The following is a 19,050-nucleotide window of genomic DNA, read 5'->3' on the forward strand; positions in this document are numbered from 1 at the left end:
AATACCAACTATAGTCGTGGGGTCGTCATTTTTCTTAAATATACTGTCGGAAAAAAGAAATTATACACCCATGATGGTGTCTAAAATGAAACAGGGGTGGTGGGGGTAGCCTAGTGGTTAAAGCATTCGCTCGTCACGCCGAAGACCCGGGTTCGATTCACCACAATCATGGGTACAATGTGTGAAGTCCATTTCTGGTGCACCCCGCCGTGATATTGCTGGAATATTGATCAAAGCGGCGTAAAACTCACTCACTCGCTCACTAAAATGAAACAGACATGCAAATATCATCTTATTCGATAATTATATGCGGGTATCATGGACGATATTATATGCATAATATTATAAGTATCGGTTTAAGTAAATTGGGTTACCACCAAGAAGGAGATAGCTTCTGTCACAGATATGTATCTGAACTAATGACTTTAAAATCAGATACCAGCACATCCGGTCGGAAGTAAGGGTCGTAACCCATACACTCTGATTTCGTAAGAGATTCCCACAGATTTATCCTGATTCAACTGAGCCATGTTCGCGATGACAAATCGGTTGAGGTAGACGGTGTTAAAACCATTTCAGATAACCTTTGATGGAGTACATTGAAAACATACAAAAACACACATTTGCGTCACTACCTTAATAGTGAGTGAGTTGGGTTTTACGCCGCTTTTAGCAATACTCAAGCAATACACGGCGGGGGACACCAGAAATAGGCTTCACACATTGTACCCATGTGGAGAATCGAACCCGTGTCTTTGGTGTGACGGGCGAACGCTTTAACTACTAGGCTACCCAAACGCCCCAACTACCTTAATACAACTACAGGCAAACACTGCTGTGTCGAAGCAGAAGGGACCTACGTACATACTTCGAGTTATGAGAGGTTCAACAGAACCGGTAAGTAAATGTCTGGTAAAAATACGAAGAAACCAAAATGTCATTTCCCGACAACGGTAGGTTCGAGAAAACGGTGTTGGAATGTAATACATATGATAAGATATATATAGTGCATTTTCATGACCTTGGTACTTGGTGCTGAAAGTGAGTGAGTGAGTATAGTTTCACGCCGCTTTTAGCAATAGTCCAGCAATATCACGGCGGGGAACACCAGAAATGGGCTTCACACATTGTACCGATGTGGGGAACGAACCCGGGTCTTCGGCGTGACGAGTAAACGCTTTAACCACTAGGCTACCCCCAAAGTACAATGCTGAAGCATTGGGATTATATTGATGACATCATACATGTTGGATATCAATACCAACGTAATTAAGTAAGTCACAATCAAAACACTTTTGAAAATATTTACGTCGTTTTAGGAAAATAATCCCAAAACAACAGCTGTGTACTTTCTTTGGTACGTCAGTTTGGGTTGTTTATAGTGTGTGAGTGAGTCTAGGTTGTTTTACGCCGCCTTTAGCAATATTCCTGCAATATTACGACAGGGGACGCCCAAAATGGGTTTCACACATTGTACCCATGTGGGGAATCGAACCCGGGTCTTTGGCGTGACTAGAGAACGCTTTAACCTCTAGGCTACCCCACCACCCCAGGTTGTTCATAAGTATAGGAGGCACAGCCACTTTGCAACGCTTCGTTGTCACTGATATATAAGTCGCTGACCAGAAGCCGATAAATCCCGTGGCACCGACTCTCTGACCAAAGGGCAATGACCAACATGTTCAAAGTCACTGACCATCATTTGATCTTAGTGTTTAATAGAGCGGCACGGTTCGGGAGAATTGTCGGTCATATTCTCACAGCTTTATGAGACGCTGGTTCGTACAGGAACAATCCCATATTCTCCTATGCATCGCTGTTCACATCTTTGTAAGCTTACATATACGCTTGATTTAGTTTGTTATTAACTACATGTCGATAGACGCTCCGCGTTTGTCTATTGTTGACCTTTCTGGTTATACCCGGCTGACAATGTACATGTAATTAGAATAGGTTTGGGGTTATGTTAATGAACAGAAGTTGGCGTAGGAAGGGTGCACTTTCAGAAAACCATACATTGTGATTACCTATTCACTAAATTATCAAAAACAAAGTGGTTTCATTTACAAAGCTATGAACATATACTTTTAGATCCAGTTACCGAAAACGTTATTTGGATATGGATTTTAACCTGTTTGAGGTTAGCTTTCATCCGCTGTCAGATAAAAGGGTACAAATTAGACTAATTAAGACTTGACGAGGACTTATATCTGATGACCTTGCGTCGGGGTCTTAATAAGTGTCAGATGAGTACGACGAAGTGAATGAAACTACAGCAATGGTGGGTGAGTGAGTGAGTGATGATGTAGAGAATTGCTCCGTTAATCTGCGTTGACCGCGTTGTGTTTGCAGTGAGTGAGTTTAGTTTTACGCCGCACTCAGCAATATTCCAGCGATATGGCGGCGGTCTGACAATCCAGTGATCAACAGCGTGAGCATCGATCTGCGCAATTGGGAACCGATGACATGTGTCAACCAAGTCAGCCAGCCTGACCACCCGATCCCGTTAGTCGCCTCTTACGACAAACATAGTCGCCTTTTGTGGCAAGCATGGGTTGCTGAAGACCCCGGATCTTCACGGATCCTGTGTTTGCAGTAAGTGAATTAGGTTTTACGCCGCTTTTATCACTATTACAGCAGATATATTACAATGGAGGACGCCAGAAATGGGCGTCACACATTATACCCATATGGGGAATCGAACTCGGGCCTTCGGCATGGCGAGCGAACACTTTAACCACTAGGCTAATATCATGAACACCTATCTAGGCATTTTTTATAAGAAGACAAGCATCACCAAATCAGCGAGCTTGACGACCAGATTCTGCTAGTCGTCTCTAACGACAAGCATGGGTTGCTGAAGGCCAATTCTGTACTCGATTTTCAAGGGTAAGGTGAATAATGGTTCAAACATTTTGTGAGTGAGTGAGCCAATAGGTCAAAGAAGGTTCCTTCGGAATCCAGTATGAGTATCTGGCGGATTAAGGTAAGTCGACGATTGTCCAGTTTAACAGTTTCACAGCTATATCAGAAACCATTATGGCAATGACTTCCCCCAGATATTCCCTCAGCAAACGTCAGACGCGGTGGTTACATTGTTCACAGGTACACATAAACCACAATGTCCTAGCACACCACGTACAAAGAATATTGTCTGACCTAATCCTGTTCTCAAGCCATGCGATTATGGCGCCTCTCGTAACAGTTTCAAAACACTGTTGACACAGGCTACCTGTATCTCAAGCATACACTCCCCCGGTGCCGGATTTCACTTTGAATAATTCATAAGTCATTATGCTACATTCATCCTCCAGATGCATAAACGATGTGTGTTGAGTTTCAAATTTAAATCCGACCACCTTTCAGACACAGTAGTTTATGTAAATGGCTGTTGGCAGTCTAATACTGCTTTCATTAATTTCCCGTATTTGCGTTTATTTTATAAAATATATGAGGCTAATATATTTTCTTTGACGCGGTTGTAGTGTCAGGCTGAACTGGAGTTCTAAATCAAAGAGATTAAGGGTAGGTATGCTAAAGCACGGGCATTAAGACGGTATCGTCTTCAGCTATAGATAAGGGCTGGTGTAAACCAGCAGTCTTAGGGGTGGTTTTGTTTTCAGTGACATAAGCTGCGTCCTCGCCCGAGATTTGGGTGTCAAGTTGAACTGCGATTTGGAGAAGCCTAGTTTGAATGAAAAAGAGTCTTGACACAGACGAGGCGGTCACTCACCTGGCTGTTAAAGGAAGACTGTGTGTTTTTATGTTGTGGCACTACAAGTGTACGGGGGCGGTGAGGTAGCCTAGTAGGGGTGGGTATTGCAGAGAATTTTCATATGTATGTTTTGCAATATATTGCAAGAAGTATTTTTTAGCAAAACAGTACGTGTAGTCGAGTTAATGCTTGATTTATAAAGCATGCACACAACAAAATCACTATGCTTGATTAAGCTTTAATAAAACCTTTTAATCATGACAAAACAAAAAATGTAAATAATATTTAGCACAAATGAAACAAGGAAATATCCGAAGATTTCCGAGTGTTACGAAGTTTTCCGAATGAAAGTCAAAATACCGGTTTTCGATCAGCGTATCGCAATACGTATATCGTTTTCATGTCTGAACCGGTAAATCGGTTATATTGCGCAGCCCTATAGCCTAGTGGTTAAAGCGTTCGCTCATCATGCCTAAGTCCTTGGTTCGATTCTCCACATCGGTACAATGTGTGGAGCCCATTTCTGGTGTCCTCCGCCGTGATATTGGCGTAATGTTGCTAAAGGCGGCGTAAACCTAGACTCACGCACTACAACTGTACCATCCAATGTGGCCATACAGCACGTATCAAACATTTTACGCACGGACTTAATCTCCGGCCTTGACCTCAGCTTGACTCTACAGCTGAAGGTGGATGTAAAATAAGGATCTTAAGGGCAATGTCGTCTTGTGGAACTTGGTCATGGTGTGAGTGTATGTAGATGGTGAAGTTACGGAAGCTGAGTATGTCACGTGGCATCTGAGTTTTCAAAGGTTGTGAAACCTGTGTGACTCCATCACAGTATAGTTTGTTTTGTTTAATGATGCGGGCGTTTGGGTAGCCTAATGGTTAAAGCGTTGGCTCGTCACGCCGAAGTCCCGGGTTGGAATCCCCACATGGGTACAACGTGTGAAGCCCATTTCTGGTGTCCCCCGCCGTGATGTTGCTGGAATATCGCTAAAAGCGGCGTAAAACCAAACTCAGTTGCAGTCAGTCAGTCAGTCAGTTTAATGATGCACAGAAATGTCTCAGCTATATGACGGCGGTCTGTAAATAATAAAACCAGGATCAGACAATCCAGTGATTGACATCATGAGCATCGATATACGCAATAAATATATTATGATCTACGTCAACCAAATCATCAAACCGGACCACCCGATCCCGTTAGACGCCTCTCACGACAAGCATGGGTTGCTGAAGATCACAGTATAGTTGACATACTCAGTGAGTTAGTGAGTGAAATGTCTCAAGCTGCCCAGTGGCTTTGATCGCCACCAGTCGCTGTGCAGAGCTGCTTGATTACAGCGTTGCAGGATCCGCTAATTGTGGATTCATATTCAACATTCAGCCTGCCTCACTGCTTCACTTAAGAACGCTCTATAATTGAATTGCTGCATTCACCCATACACCTACCCACCCACTCATTCTGTTATTATTTGCTTGACTGTCAAAGTAAAGTTGTGGTTTCACACTAATCAGTGCACTGAGGGTGATGTTTAGGAACCTCATCAGATCATTCGCAAAAATAAATATGATCTTACTTCACTTCTTATGCTCATTCGACATCTGTCTCCTTGAACCCGTGAAGGTCCGGGTTAGAATTGGTCTTCTCTCGATCTCTCTCTGTAACCTTCGTTATACCTCCTTCACCCTGAATTCCAAAAAACGCCATACCCGTGAAGGTCCAGGTTAGAATTGGTCTTCAGTAACCCATGCTTGTCGTAAGAGGCGACTAACGGGATCGGGTGGTCAGGCTCGCTGACTTGGTTGATACATGTCATCGTATCCCAATTGTGTAGATCGATGCTCATGCTGTTGATCACTGGATTGTCTGGTCAAGACTTCGCTGGAATATTGTTGAGTGCTGCGTAAAACTAACTCACTCACTCTGTCTCCTTGACATGTCCAACGAAAATAGCTCGCGCTGCACGATATAAGTCCTGGCAAACTATACCCCGTGATTCACGTTCTGCACGTGCAGTGGCTGGCTCGTCACGTACCACGTATGTCGATTTCTTTGAACAAAAGCTATACACGAGACCTGTTCGCACTGTCATTGCACATATACCTGAACGGACATTGTTAAAAATGTAAGTAGAATTTTTTGTTGTTGATAATATATTCATAAGATCACAGACACGTGGATTTAAAAACGTTAGCAAACGCAATATTGTCAATAATTGTAGTTTTAAAATATCCGTAGTTTATGAAGCTTCGTAGACAACGCATAAAAAGTACAAAGTTTGAATATATCTACAAAGTATAGTCAACCATGCTGGCAATGCATGATCGTAATGTGAATTTCTGCTCGATTTAACATAAATTGTCTCCTATAACAAACGTCATTACAAAGCGACCAGCGAAGCGAAACTCTGAAGCTATACAATATGCCCTGTATGCCATTCAGAATGTTGGACTTGACAAGTTGCCAAAACCTAGTCTGTCGAGCCATCAATGGCTTCTTTTTACCTTTTAAGGAGTCGGATTGGTGTCAGTGTTGTTATGAGATAGAGTCATAGATGTAGGATAGCCGAATCTAGCGTCTGATGTATTACCTCGTTTATCTAGGCGCATAGACCGTGACAAGCTGTGATATTTCATATCGCCGGCAAGTAAGCATCAGTTACCCCTATCTGTCATTGGCAATATTAAGTTGCAACCATCTGTGAATCAAGACTCGGAAATTGTGTAATGTGAGCAAGTGGTAGAGCTATAAGCTTATAGATACTTCCGTTGGTAATGAAATAAACGATATATGTTACATTGGTACTGATAACCTTATTTACAAGGTTTTATGGCGGTTTGGGGATCTAGTCACTGCTGGGAGAGCTGTTGGCTTGTTTTCGCGATATGTTTGTCATAACGCGACAGGGGGTGAAGAATAGGCTTCACAAAAGGTATCACTGATGCCAGTTGAATCCAGGAGCGGGGATTGCAGGGCACATGGGTGAATGTTGCTGTGCAGAGGGGTGAATGTTGCTGTGCAGAGAGGGTGAATGTTGCTGTGCAGAGGGGTGAATGTTGCTGTGCAGGGGCCAACGTTGCAGAACGTTGGGGCAGAACGTTGGGTGAATGCTGCAGAACGCATCGATAAGGGCTGCAGAACCTAGCGGTGAAGACCTGCAGAACGCATTGATAAGGGCTGCAGAACCTAGCGGTGAATTCACGACCTGCAGAACGCATTGATAAGGGCTGCAGAACCTAGCGATGAAGACCCGCAGAACGCATCGATAAGGACAGCAGAACGCAGGTGCGAAGGATGCAGAATGCAAGTGAAGGATGTAGAACGTTGAGCAACAGATGCAAAACGGAGAAAAATAGTTTGCAGAATACTAAGGGTGACAGTTTTCGAACGAATGGGTGGTGGATGTAGAATCCTGTGCCTATGCTTGTCGTAAGAGACGACAGATCATGCTGTTGGTCACTGGATTCCCTGGTCCAGACTCGATTATTCACAGACCGTCGCCATATTGCTGAGTGAGGCGTTAAACAACCAACTAACCAACCTAAAACTTCACCTCTGCATTCTCCAACCCTTCACAGCTCTTCACGCAACATGTCGCTCGGCACCCTTCGTGTAACACCGCGCGCAGCACTCTTCATGCAGTACCTCCACGATACACCTCGACATGCACCCTTCATGCCGTACCTCCACGATACACCTCGCTACCTCCACGATACATGCACCCTTCATGCCGTACCTCCACGATACACCTCGACATGCACCCCCATGCCGTACCTCCACGATACACCTCGACATGCACCCTTCATGCCGTTACCTCCCGTACCTCCACCATACACCCTTCATGCCGCTATGCACCCTTCATGCCGTACCTCCACGATACACCTCGACATGCACCCTTCATGCCGTACCTCCACGATACACCTCGACATGCATGCCCTTCATGCCGTACCCCATCCACCTCCCGATACACCTCGACATGCACCCTTCATGCCGTACCTCCACGATACACCTCGACATGCACCCTTCATGCCGTACCTCCACGATACACCTCGACATGCCCTTCATGCCGTACCTCCACGATACACCTCGACGATGCACCCTTCATGCCGCATCCACGATACACCTCGACATGCACCCTTCATGCCCGTACATCCACCATACACCTCGACATGCACCCTTCATGCCGTAATGCACCCGTCATGCCGATTCCACGATACACCTCGACATGCACTCCTTCATGCCGTACATCCACCATACCTCACGATGCACCCTTCACCTCCACGACACCTCGCTGCACCTGTCCATTCATGCCGTACCTCCACGATATGCACTTCATGCCGACCTCATGCACGATACACCTCTCCATGCCGTACCTCCGTACGATACACCTCGACATGCACCCTTCATGCCGTACCTCCACGATACACCTCGACATGCACCCTTCATGCCGTACCTCCACGATACACCTCGACATGCACCCTTCATGCCGTACCTCCACGATACACCTCGACATGCACCCTTCATGCCGTACCTCCACGATACACCTCGACATGCACCCTTCATGCCGTACGACATCCACGATACACCTCGACATGCACCCTTCATGCCGACATGCACCCTTCATGCCGTACCTCCACGATACACCTCGACATGCACCCTTCATGCCGTACCATCCACGATACACCTCGACATGCACCCTTCATGCCGTACCTCCACCCGATACACACTCGTCATGCACCCTTCATGCCGTACCTCCACGATACACCTCGCTGCACATGCATCCTTCATGCCGTACCATGCCATACCTCCACGATACACCTCGACATGCACCCTTCATGCCGTACCTCCACGATACACCTCGACATGCACCCTTCATGCCGTACCTCCACCATACACCTCGACATGCATCCTCTTACCCTGGACCACCCTACAGGATGCATTCTACATCCATCACCCATTCGTTCGAAAACTTTCACCCCGTAGTATTCTGCAAACTACTTTTCTCCGTTTTGCATCTGTTGCTCAACGTTCTACATCCTTCACTTGCATTCTGCATCCTTCGCACCTGCGTTCTGCAGCCCTTATCGATGCGTTCTGCAGGTCTTCACCGATATTATTCATAAGTGGTAATTCATTTGAGCGCGGGTTAAATCAGTAAGGACATGAGGTCTTTTTTTCAAATTTCATCAGCGTTCGCTAACAATAAAGCTTTTGTTTGTTTAGGTGAACACGAAAGAAACAAAATGCTTCTTCATACGTATCGGGGCGGTGGGGTAGCCTAGTGGTCAAAGAGTTGGCTCGTCACGCCGAAGACCCGGGTTCGAATCCCCACATGGGTACAATGTGTTAAGCCCATTTCTGGTGTCCCCGCCGTGATGTTGCTGGAATATTGCTAAAAGCGGCGTAAAACCAAACTCAGTCAGTCAGTCCTCATACGTATCAAAGAGAAATAGTACACTGTAAGCTTAAATTCATAAAAGATGAGTAAGTATGTCAATATTAGAGGTGGAGAGCTACCGCATTCGCCCACTCGCTGTATCCAATTCGTCCCTTTGTACCTTATTTGAAATACATATGCTTTCATCCAAGACATACAGCCAGGCAATGCTAAATTATGTAGCGTCGCGTTCCCACGATGGTCGTCTTGGGGTGATGGGACACATTGTTTTCAATCTGTTAAGGCACGGGACACCTCATGAATGGCTGGAAGAGCTTCCACATATGGGACAAAGGTGCGTTTCAGCACGCTTGTTGAACCATGCACCCGATCCCCAGCTCTGGCTTGTATTTCGTGTAGAAGACATGACATATATTTTCATATTGTAACCGCATGTTAAGCGGAATTCGAACAAATATGTACGCCTCTTGTTTCATGTTATATTTTGGTAGGCTAGTGGATAATGCGTTTGCTCTTCGCGCGCCGAAACCCGGGGTTCAGTTCTCCGCATGGTTTTGGAACGGACTTTCTTATTTTGCGCTTGTTTGTCGAGGTTGGGATGAGGACACCTCTAGCCAAGTAGTCTAACGCGCGATTCAAAGTTAGCTTATCTAGATACCAGCCACAGTTATATCGTACTCGTAGAATCAATGTAAAGACATTGACGTGAAAATAGCAAGAACCGGCAACCAACTATCCTCGTTTATTTAGTTGGTTTATTCATTCTTCGCTTCATCAGCATATATACCCAATACCATTCCTCATTCGTATGAGATGATAGCACTATTAGCCGCCCAGTGAAAATGTTCCAATGATCGAGAGAAAATCCGCGCTGTTCGTGACGAGAGCCTAATTGGGTGACTAGATCTAGGGTATTGATCACTAGAATGATTAATAATCGATAATAAGAACCGAACAGCAAATCCTAAACCGGTAGCTATATTACAACCATGTGTTGTGTTAGGTTCCCATAATGGCGCGGCCGAATCACCGAGTTCGAATTTCGCTTTTATTTAGGGATATTGTGTTTTGCAGACTCGTTTCTTCTACATGACAAGGCATCTTGTTGAATTATCTAAGGATTATTTTTCATTCTAAACAGCGGTCATGCGTTTGTGTTTGTTTGAAAAGTCTGTTTGAACAATTTCTTACAATCAAAATATTCTATACAGAAAAACCCTTCGGCCAATACTTCAGATGCCATGAAAATATGTATTAAAGGGTCTGTACTTTACAAAACAGTTTCTGTTCACCGGAGCAATGTCTCCGGACACACCCTCTTTTAGGAGGTTTGAGAGGCCCTCTTATGTGAGGGTTCAGGTGTTAAGGCATCCCAACAGACGCTGTATAACAAACACTGACCCTATTGTTCCATGCGATCAGAGCACAATGCCTGACCCTACCTACGTCGAAGTGAAAGTAGAAGCATCAAAAGCCCGGGACACTTATATCAATAGTCGACATAGATAGTCGTCAGGCTGGCATCTGAAGAGAGATAGGGACACGGCAGGGAGATTGCCTCCGTCCGTGCCTTTATGTTGTACGTGGGCTGAGTAATGATATGACGTGCCATGTGACATCTCGACGTTGAATAAATACATATATGTTCACCCGCTATCTCCCTACGTTACATTCCGGTCATACATTTGTGCAACCCACGCATTTACTTAAAAACTTGAAAAAGATATATACCTGAAATGTTCATGTAAGTTATCGTCGTAATCCATCATACATGTTGTTGAAGGTGTAATGTCAAGTTTCATTTTTTTTAGAAAATTCTAATAGCATCTTTCACTATATTAATTCGGGGATTAGTTCATGTCTTCTTAGGTTTACCTGTGCAGTGTCTGTATGCAGGATGAGGTGCTATACGCTAATGTAGAAAGTCGAAACAGAGGGTTTGCTGCCAGTAGCCAATGACCCAGATTTGCCCCGGTTATGTCTGTAGGTTTTACAGCACCATACCCATGCACGTTGGTGTCCATGTGCCTTTCCTCCTGCGTCCAGCTGTCATGCCGTGGAATCAATGATATACCAATAAAAACGGTGCTTATTCAACTTACTCACTCACACACCAGGGAACAACCACACTCCCTTTAAGGATGACGGCAAGCCTGTCTCCCAGACTCCAGTCAACACATTTATACCCAAGTCAAGGCTAGAATGACTTGGCAAGTCTAGAATTTCAGCTTAAGAAATTGATCTGGTTCTTGGCTCTATGTGGATTGTATTATTGTATTTAATAGATACAATATATTTTCGATTGGCTTCGGTTTTAAATAAGAATAATTCTTTTCTTGACTACTTTACTTATCTATGCAACGGCCGTTTCAAGCTGGCTTAAACATCACAAATGGTTAGTGCTACTAAGAAACTGAGTCATTCCTTACTGGAATAACTTGCCACTGAACAGTTGATATTGAGAGACCTGAATCTATTTGCAATCGCTGCCAGTTTCCCCGAACCTAACCCTCCTTTAAAGGACGTTTTCACACACCAGAAAAGAAGCCAGACGGAAAGGTCGAGACCTCATTGTTAATCTGAAACCTTTGAGGGTATGGCCAACTGACCGGGTTTCTGATTCCGAGACATAGAACCCAAGTATCTGCTAGATAACAGGTACCATGGACGTTTTGTTCTTGTGCATGTACCCAGTCACATTAAGACCGCGTATCAGCGATGTCACTTTGAGATTGAACTAAATACATATATTACTCGCTGTACGTACAGTCCGGTCGTCTCAAGTTCTTTACCTTGGCATGAATGGCGACGGGCTTGTCGAGCTCAGCTTTCTGTCCGTCTCATTCACGGAGCTGGAGAAATGTGTATGTGGGAGGTTCCGTCACATGTTGAGAATAGCGGTGTCGTACATTATGATCAGCTTGCCAAGGGACTAGAGAATAGGTTCTGAAAGGAACTGGGTTTAACTTAGACTGCAGATGGTGTATCTATGTCCAACATCTCGTTAAATCTTAGTTTTAGCTAGATTTCAGTGGAGACTGCCATAGACAAAATGGTCCGTTTAGATATATATATGAATTTGTTTAAGTCTGCAGGTCATGTACAGATGTCAGTAAGTGAAAACAAAACCAACAAATGTTGGTAGCGTCACTATAAGTACATACTAGTCTGTCGGCATTATCTCAGCTGTATCATCCTGCATGTAGTGAGTGAGTATAGTTTTACGCCGCTTTTAGCAATATCACGGCGGGGAACACCAGAAATAGGCTTCACACGTTGTACCCATGTGGGGAATCGAACCCGGGTCTTTAGCGTGACAAGCGTAGGCTTGAACCACTGGCCTACCCCACCACCCCTGCATGTAAGGGTCGCACCAGTAACATGCGAAGGGTGTAACGTGAAGGACACAGGTGTGGAGAGCTTAGTGTGACCTTAGAGGTCTGGAGTGAAGGCTTCGGGGTGCTTTGCTAGATGCAACGTGGAGGAATCTTACGTTAAAAGTATAGAGTGCAGAGATTGGTGTAAAGTGAAAGGGTCTTACGTGACGTGTGCGGGGATGAGGCTGGGATTTAACGTGAATAGGGTCTGTCGTGAAGGGCACGGAGAGAGAGAACGTGGCTGTGAAGGGTACTGGTTGCAAAGCGAAAGTGTAACGTGAAGGGTACTTGTAGCGCTAAGTGTAACGTGAAGTGATCGGGTTGCAAAGGGAAGTGTAATGTAGAGGAGTCTGACGTGAAAGCAGATGACGCGAAGAGTACGATGTGTACAACTAGGTGTAACGTGAAAGGTACGGGTGTGCAGCAGAGCTGGGTGTAAAGTGGATGGGTCATGCATGAATTGTACGGGTTGCAGAGCAAGATGTAATGTGGGCGATGCATGAGGTGAGGTGAGGTGAAATTGGGTTTAACGTCGTGCTTGAGAATATTTCGCTCATATGACGACGTGCATGCGTGTGTATGTGTATGTGCGGCTGCTTGTACTAGCCCAGACTGAAGCTGGTTTTAAGTGCTAGCCCACTGAGATACCATGCCGCAGTGAAGCATGAATACCCGACTCAGACACATTATACTGACTCCGAGCCGACCAGTCCTTGTTGTACCCATTAATGCCGAGCGCCAGGCAGGGACCAACAAAAAAAAAAAGTACCATATTTTAACGTCTTTTGGTATGACGCGGTCGGGGATCGAACCCGCGACCTTCCGCTCTCCGGGCGGACGTTCTAACCACTACACCACGGAGGCGGTCCTGGGTGCAAGATAGTGTATAATGCGTAACATACGGTGTAAAGGCTTCACCAAAGAAAACTTGGTATCCCAGCTACGTAACGTTGACCTTATCCAACCAGTGATAGATAGTATGAGGACCATCCCACGCCGTTGGGTTACCACGACACGGAATCAAAGTAATTCCTGATCTTTTTGGATTACTCGTAACTCTTCTAGCCTTGAATTTCCATACTAATACACAAGGATAGAAACATGGCTGGTCCCATCGTTCTTAGTAACCAATTAGCAGAATGCCAAACCCGTTAAGACATGGTTGGCACATGTCATCGTATCCCAATTGCGTTGATCGATGCTCATGTTGTTGATCACTGTATTGTCTGGTCCAGACTTATTTACAGACCGCCGCCATAAAGCTGGAATATTGCTGAGTGCGGCGTAAAGCTAAACTCACTCACGAAACGATTTTAACATGTCGCCATGCAGATAGACATACATATTTGGGTGATTTTGGCACTGGATTGGAAATCCATAGTGACAAGCGAAGATGATTTATGGCACTCTTTGTTTTATATGCGTGGTTGATAAATTTACTTTTGAGATTAATATTTGTTCCTTGGTTCCGGAAAACCCATTGCTACTGCAAGTCGACGAGACAACGCTGCTGTTAGTGCATCACAGGTGAAACTAATTGCCCTCGTGATCATCCAATTTCCACGGTTTACAAAGGAAGGCTGTTGCCGTGAGCAACAATAACAGCTACACATGGCTGGCTGTAAATGATATGAGCCCGGTAAACCAGTGCTCAACAGCAGGAGTGACGCGGTTTTTATCCGATGGTGCTCGATCTGTCAGGACCAATGGCAAACTTGAGACTTGCTTCGACTTTTCTCCCACATTGAGACGTCTGCTCTTTCGACACGCACCGGCTGGTCAGGCTCGCTGACTTGGTTGACACAGGTCATGGTATCCCAATTGCGTAGATCGATGTTCATGTTGTTGATCCCTGGATTGTCTGGTCCAGATCCGATTATTTACAGACCGCCGCCATATAACTGGAATATTGCTGAGTGTGGCGTAAAACTAAATTCACTCTTTCGACACGCTTGGGTTGCTGTCGCGGTGATGATGATGATAATGATGATGGTAATGATGATGATGGTGGTTTATGATGATAGTGGTTGTGGTGGTGCTGACGATGATGATGGTGATGGTGGTGGTTGTGGTACTGACGCGATGATGATGGTTTATGATGGTGGTGGTGGTGCTGAAGCTGACGATGGTGGTGGTGGTAGTGGTGGTGGTGGTGATGGTGCTGATGGTGATGGTGATGATGATGATGGCGTCGGTGGCTCGTCACTCTTCACTCGGGTTTAATATCCTATACGGGGTACAATGTGTAAAGCCTGGAATATTGCGGCGCAAAATCATACTCGTTGTTCAAGGCAGACGGCACTAGAGTGATATTCGACCCGTGGGTCCACCATTTCATGTGGATCCCTACATACCTTTGTTTAATCTGCACTTGAATATAATCCACTCCCCATTCTAAAGATAACGCCAATCCAAGTTAGAACTGGTCTTTAGCAACCCTTGCTTGTAAAGAGTCGGGTGGTCAAGTCTTGGTCGATAGCCTACCTGTCATCGTGTCATAGATCGATATTTGTGATGTGAATCACTGGATTGCCTGACTCGAATATTTACAGAAAGCCGTAATATACTTTATAAATGCAACAAACTAGTATCTGGGGTTTAAATGTGGTGACAAATTCTATCTTCTGTACAACGCACCTGCAAATACTACGTTACAAGTGCGCGCGGAATGTCATGACCATGAAACGTCCTTGCTGGCGAATGGGAAAGGGGGAGATAACAACATAATGAGTTTAGGATACCACGTGAAAATGATTCATGTGCCGGTTACACTAGTGTAGTATGTATTCGTACTAATAGTTCGTGGACTACTCAACCTCTGGGGAAAATCAGTAATACACGCTTGATGAGACAAAAACCACAATTTAGTTTATTTTTCAGTAATAACAGATTTCCCACGTTCTAATACTAGTATCAGGAAACTTCCCGGTCTCCAACCTGCACGACATCTGCTACATCACGCCATACGATGACATCATCATGAGAAACGTCGACTTAGCTCAACCAATTGCATGATAGCTTGGTGCATGTGATTTTACTGTAATCAATTCATAACAAAACGCACTGCTTCGATTTCTTTTCGGTGATGATTGTATATATAACGTTAATATTTAAGCCTTGTTTTAATGTTTTAATGTAGCTTATATATGTGTTGTAATCTATTCAGTTGGGGTTCATAATCGTCTCGGGTGCAGCTATTAGATGAGCAGAGTTACGTCCCTTGTGCATGCCAGGAACCTGTTATCGTGGTTTCGAATCCCAGTTTGACCTTCTTATTTCTACATGGTCGTGGCTTTTACCAAGTGGTAAACTTCTAAGATCTGGATAAATTCGGGTTAAACTTACACGTCGTGATTAAACTGAAATAGTTAAACCCTGTTCACTCACTCACTCACTCGGTTTACATTCTACCCCTGAAGATCCGTGTTAGAATTGGTCTTCAGCAACACATGCGTGTCGTAAGAGGCGAATAAAGGGATCGGGTGGTCAGGCTCGCTGACTTGGTTGACACATGTCATCGTATCCCAATGGCGTAGATAGATGCTCATGTTGTTCATCACTGGATTGTCTGGTCGAGACTTGATTTTTTACAGACCGCCAACATATAGTTGGAATATTGCTGGGTGCGGCATAAAACAAAACTCACTCACTTCAGCAAAATCTTGTTACATGCAGGGCATTGGTCCTTCTCAAATTTACCATTTTATTATTATGATTATTATCGTTCAGATCAACAAGAGTCACAGTCACAGAAGTGACCATGATGGATGGAAGTCCAGCTATAGAACATAGGGTCGCACATGTTGCAATGTGTCAGCTGGTGTATTGCTGAGTGCGGCGTTAAACAACCAAAGCAAACCAAAACTCCGTTTATTCAAGTATGTGCAGTCACTGTGGATGTTAAGCTCTAACTGAAACATTGCACCTAAAGGAGTCGTTTGTCGTTTCTGGCTGTGCTATATTCATCATTCAATGGTGGTCTCATGTTACGACAAAAAGGAAAACCTGTTGTAGAGAGAAACGTCCGTGGTTCGAACCTTGGGCGCGTCATACCGAATGACGTTTACAAATGGTACTTTTTGTTACCCTGCATGGCGCTCGGCACCTTTTCTCGGTGGGGTATCGGGATAATTCCGGCATGCATTGGTCCGGGACCCCCACCCTCAACCACCACCCCCAGACAGGGACCCCCAGATCGGGACCCTCAGACCGGGTCCCCATCCCAGACCTCACCAGGACCCAAGCTCCCCTTTCTACTCACTGCACACAGCTGAATGAACGTACGTCATTGCATAAGTGTTATATTCGTGAACGTGACGTCTATTGCGTTTTACTTTACCCTCAACAAGGAAAACAAATATTGATTATTCAGAAAATGCAGTTCCCGAAATAGATCTGAGATAAACACGGTATGTACATATGGCTGTCAGCGTTTGATCTAATATACTCGCATTTACTCAAATGCCACCTGCTCGTAAATTACTAGTATTTATAAAATACTTTAAGCCATGTGGACAAGAATAACCGTTATTGACATTGATTTTTAATTTGTTTAGTGAACATTCGTTCGCATATTCCATGTTTAGGCCTTTTCGTCACGCCAAACACCCGGGTTCGATTCCCCACATGAGTACCATATGTGAAGCTCATTTCTGCTGTCACCCGCCCTGATATTGCTGGAATATTGCTAAAAACGGCGTAAAACCACACTCACTCACTTTTGTTGTAACGTACCATACAGCTGTAATGTCCGGGAAGCATAAGGACGAACACGCACGCACGAACACACACACAGTGCGGAGTGAAACTAAACTCATTCACTCAAAACAAGTAAAGGAAGACTCGATCCTATCACATTGCTTTAGTTACTCTGCCATGACATATGAAAGGATCGCATGTGTTTTACGTATTCTGGACAATATACGTAGCCCTGAAGTAAGTGCCTTCACTCAGATTGCCAGTCTCGCAGCCAAAGGAAGCAATTCCAGATATTCAATAGGTTCTGAATCGCACATCTCACTGGGCTTCCTTTCGTTTTCAAATAGTTTGTTTCTGTTAAAATTGGGGGCGGTGGGGTAGCCTAATGGTTAAAGCGTTGGCTCGTCACGTCGAAGACCCGGGTTCGAATCCCCACATGGGTACAATGTGTGAGGCCCATTTCTGGCGTCCCCCGCCGTGATGTTGCTGGAATATTGCTAAAAGCGGCGTAAAACCAAAACTCAGTCAGTCAGTCTGTCAAAATTGTATACTTTCAGAGATTAAGCGCTACTCTTACTGTGAAACTGTTACAAACACGTTAATGTGCGTGCATGTGCGTCTGGTATGAGTGTGTGTGTGTGTATGTTTTTCTGTACATGTAAATGTACTTTGAAGTAAGAAATCATTGCTTCCAGTGGGATAAAAGCCACTCTTACTGGTACACGAACTTCGTGTGGTATACATTCTCAATATGTAACGAGCACATTTCATTTTCTGACAATATAATATGTCACCAGCGTCTTTGTGTCATTATAAGCCAGCTTGCCGCCAACTTTGACACTTTACGTCTAAGTTAATGTGACGTCAGCGTAACTATGAAACGCTTGCCTCTTAACATAAACAACGTATATTTTCTCATAAATGACGGTATGTCCTTGTCTGCAGTTCATTTCCAATTCTTTGAAGTTAATAAATGGTGACGTTTTGTCGACACATGCTGGGAATTCCTTAAACGAGATTTTGCGAGACAAGGACGAGAGCAATGGCCGCGGGGATTCTGACAACGCTGCGTTCAGTTTGTCACTGGTGACGTTTTTACGGGCCGTTTTTACGATGGACCGAGCGAGAGGGGAGGGGGCATGAAGCTGCCTTGTATAATGTTAAAAGACGCACCCAGAAAAGTATATTCTCTTAAGTTTGTTTTATCGGCGTTGGTAGGAAAATGCAGCCAGTCTCGGGCTGAATATAATGCAAAGTGGTACCAACATAAAATAACTGGTAACAATTACATTATGTCCAAATCGATTTGCACAATAGGCAGGCCTCGAGTATGATATACGCCCCAATCGGGCACAGTCTACACTGAAAGCCTCAGTCATGTACTGGTGGGGTAGCCCAGTGATTAAAGCGTTCGCTCGTCACGCCGAAGGCCCGGGTTCGATTCCTCACATGGGTACGACTTGTGAAGCCCAATTCCGGTGTCCCCCGTCGTGATATTGCTGGAATATTGCTAAAAACGGCGTAAAACCATACTCAGCCAGTCAGTCATGTACTACAACCAATCATGCCAAGTATGCACCATAATTATGCAGGTTTGGGGCAAAGCCGTTTAGGAAAGATGCAATTTTTGCATTAACATCATATTTACTAGAGGGAGGTGGGGTAGCCTGGTGGTTAAAGCTCCGTTCGTCACGCCGCAGACCCGGGTTCGATTCCCCACGTGGGTACAATGTATGAAGCCCATTTTGTAGCCCCCGCCGTGATATTGCTGGAATATTGCTAAAAGCGGCGTAAAACTAAACTCGCTCATAATTACTATACATGTACTGTGACAGACGGTGTCAACCTGAAATCG

Source organism: Haliotis rubra, unplaced genomic scaffold, assembly GCF_003918875.1.
Source record: "Haliotis rubra isolate DU_JTF1 unplaced genomic scaffold, ASM391887v1 Scf91, whole genome shotgun sequence".
Taxonomy (NCBI): domain Eukaryota; kingdom Metazoa; phylum Mollusca; class Gastropoda; order Lepetellida; family Haliotidae; genus Haliotis; species Haliotis rubra.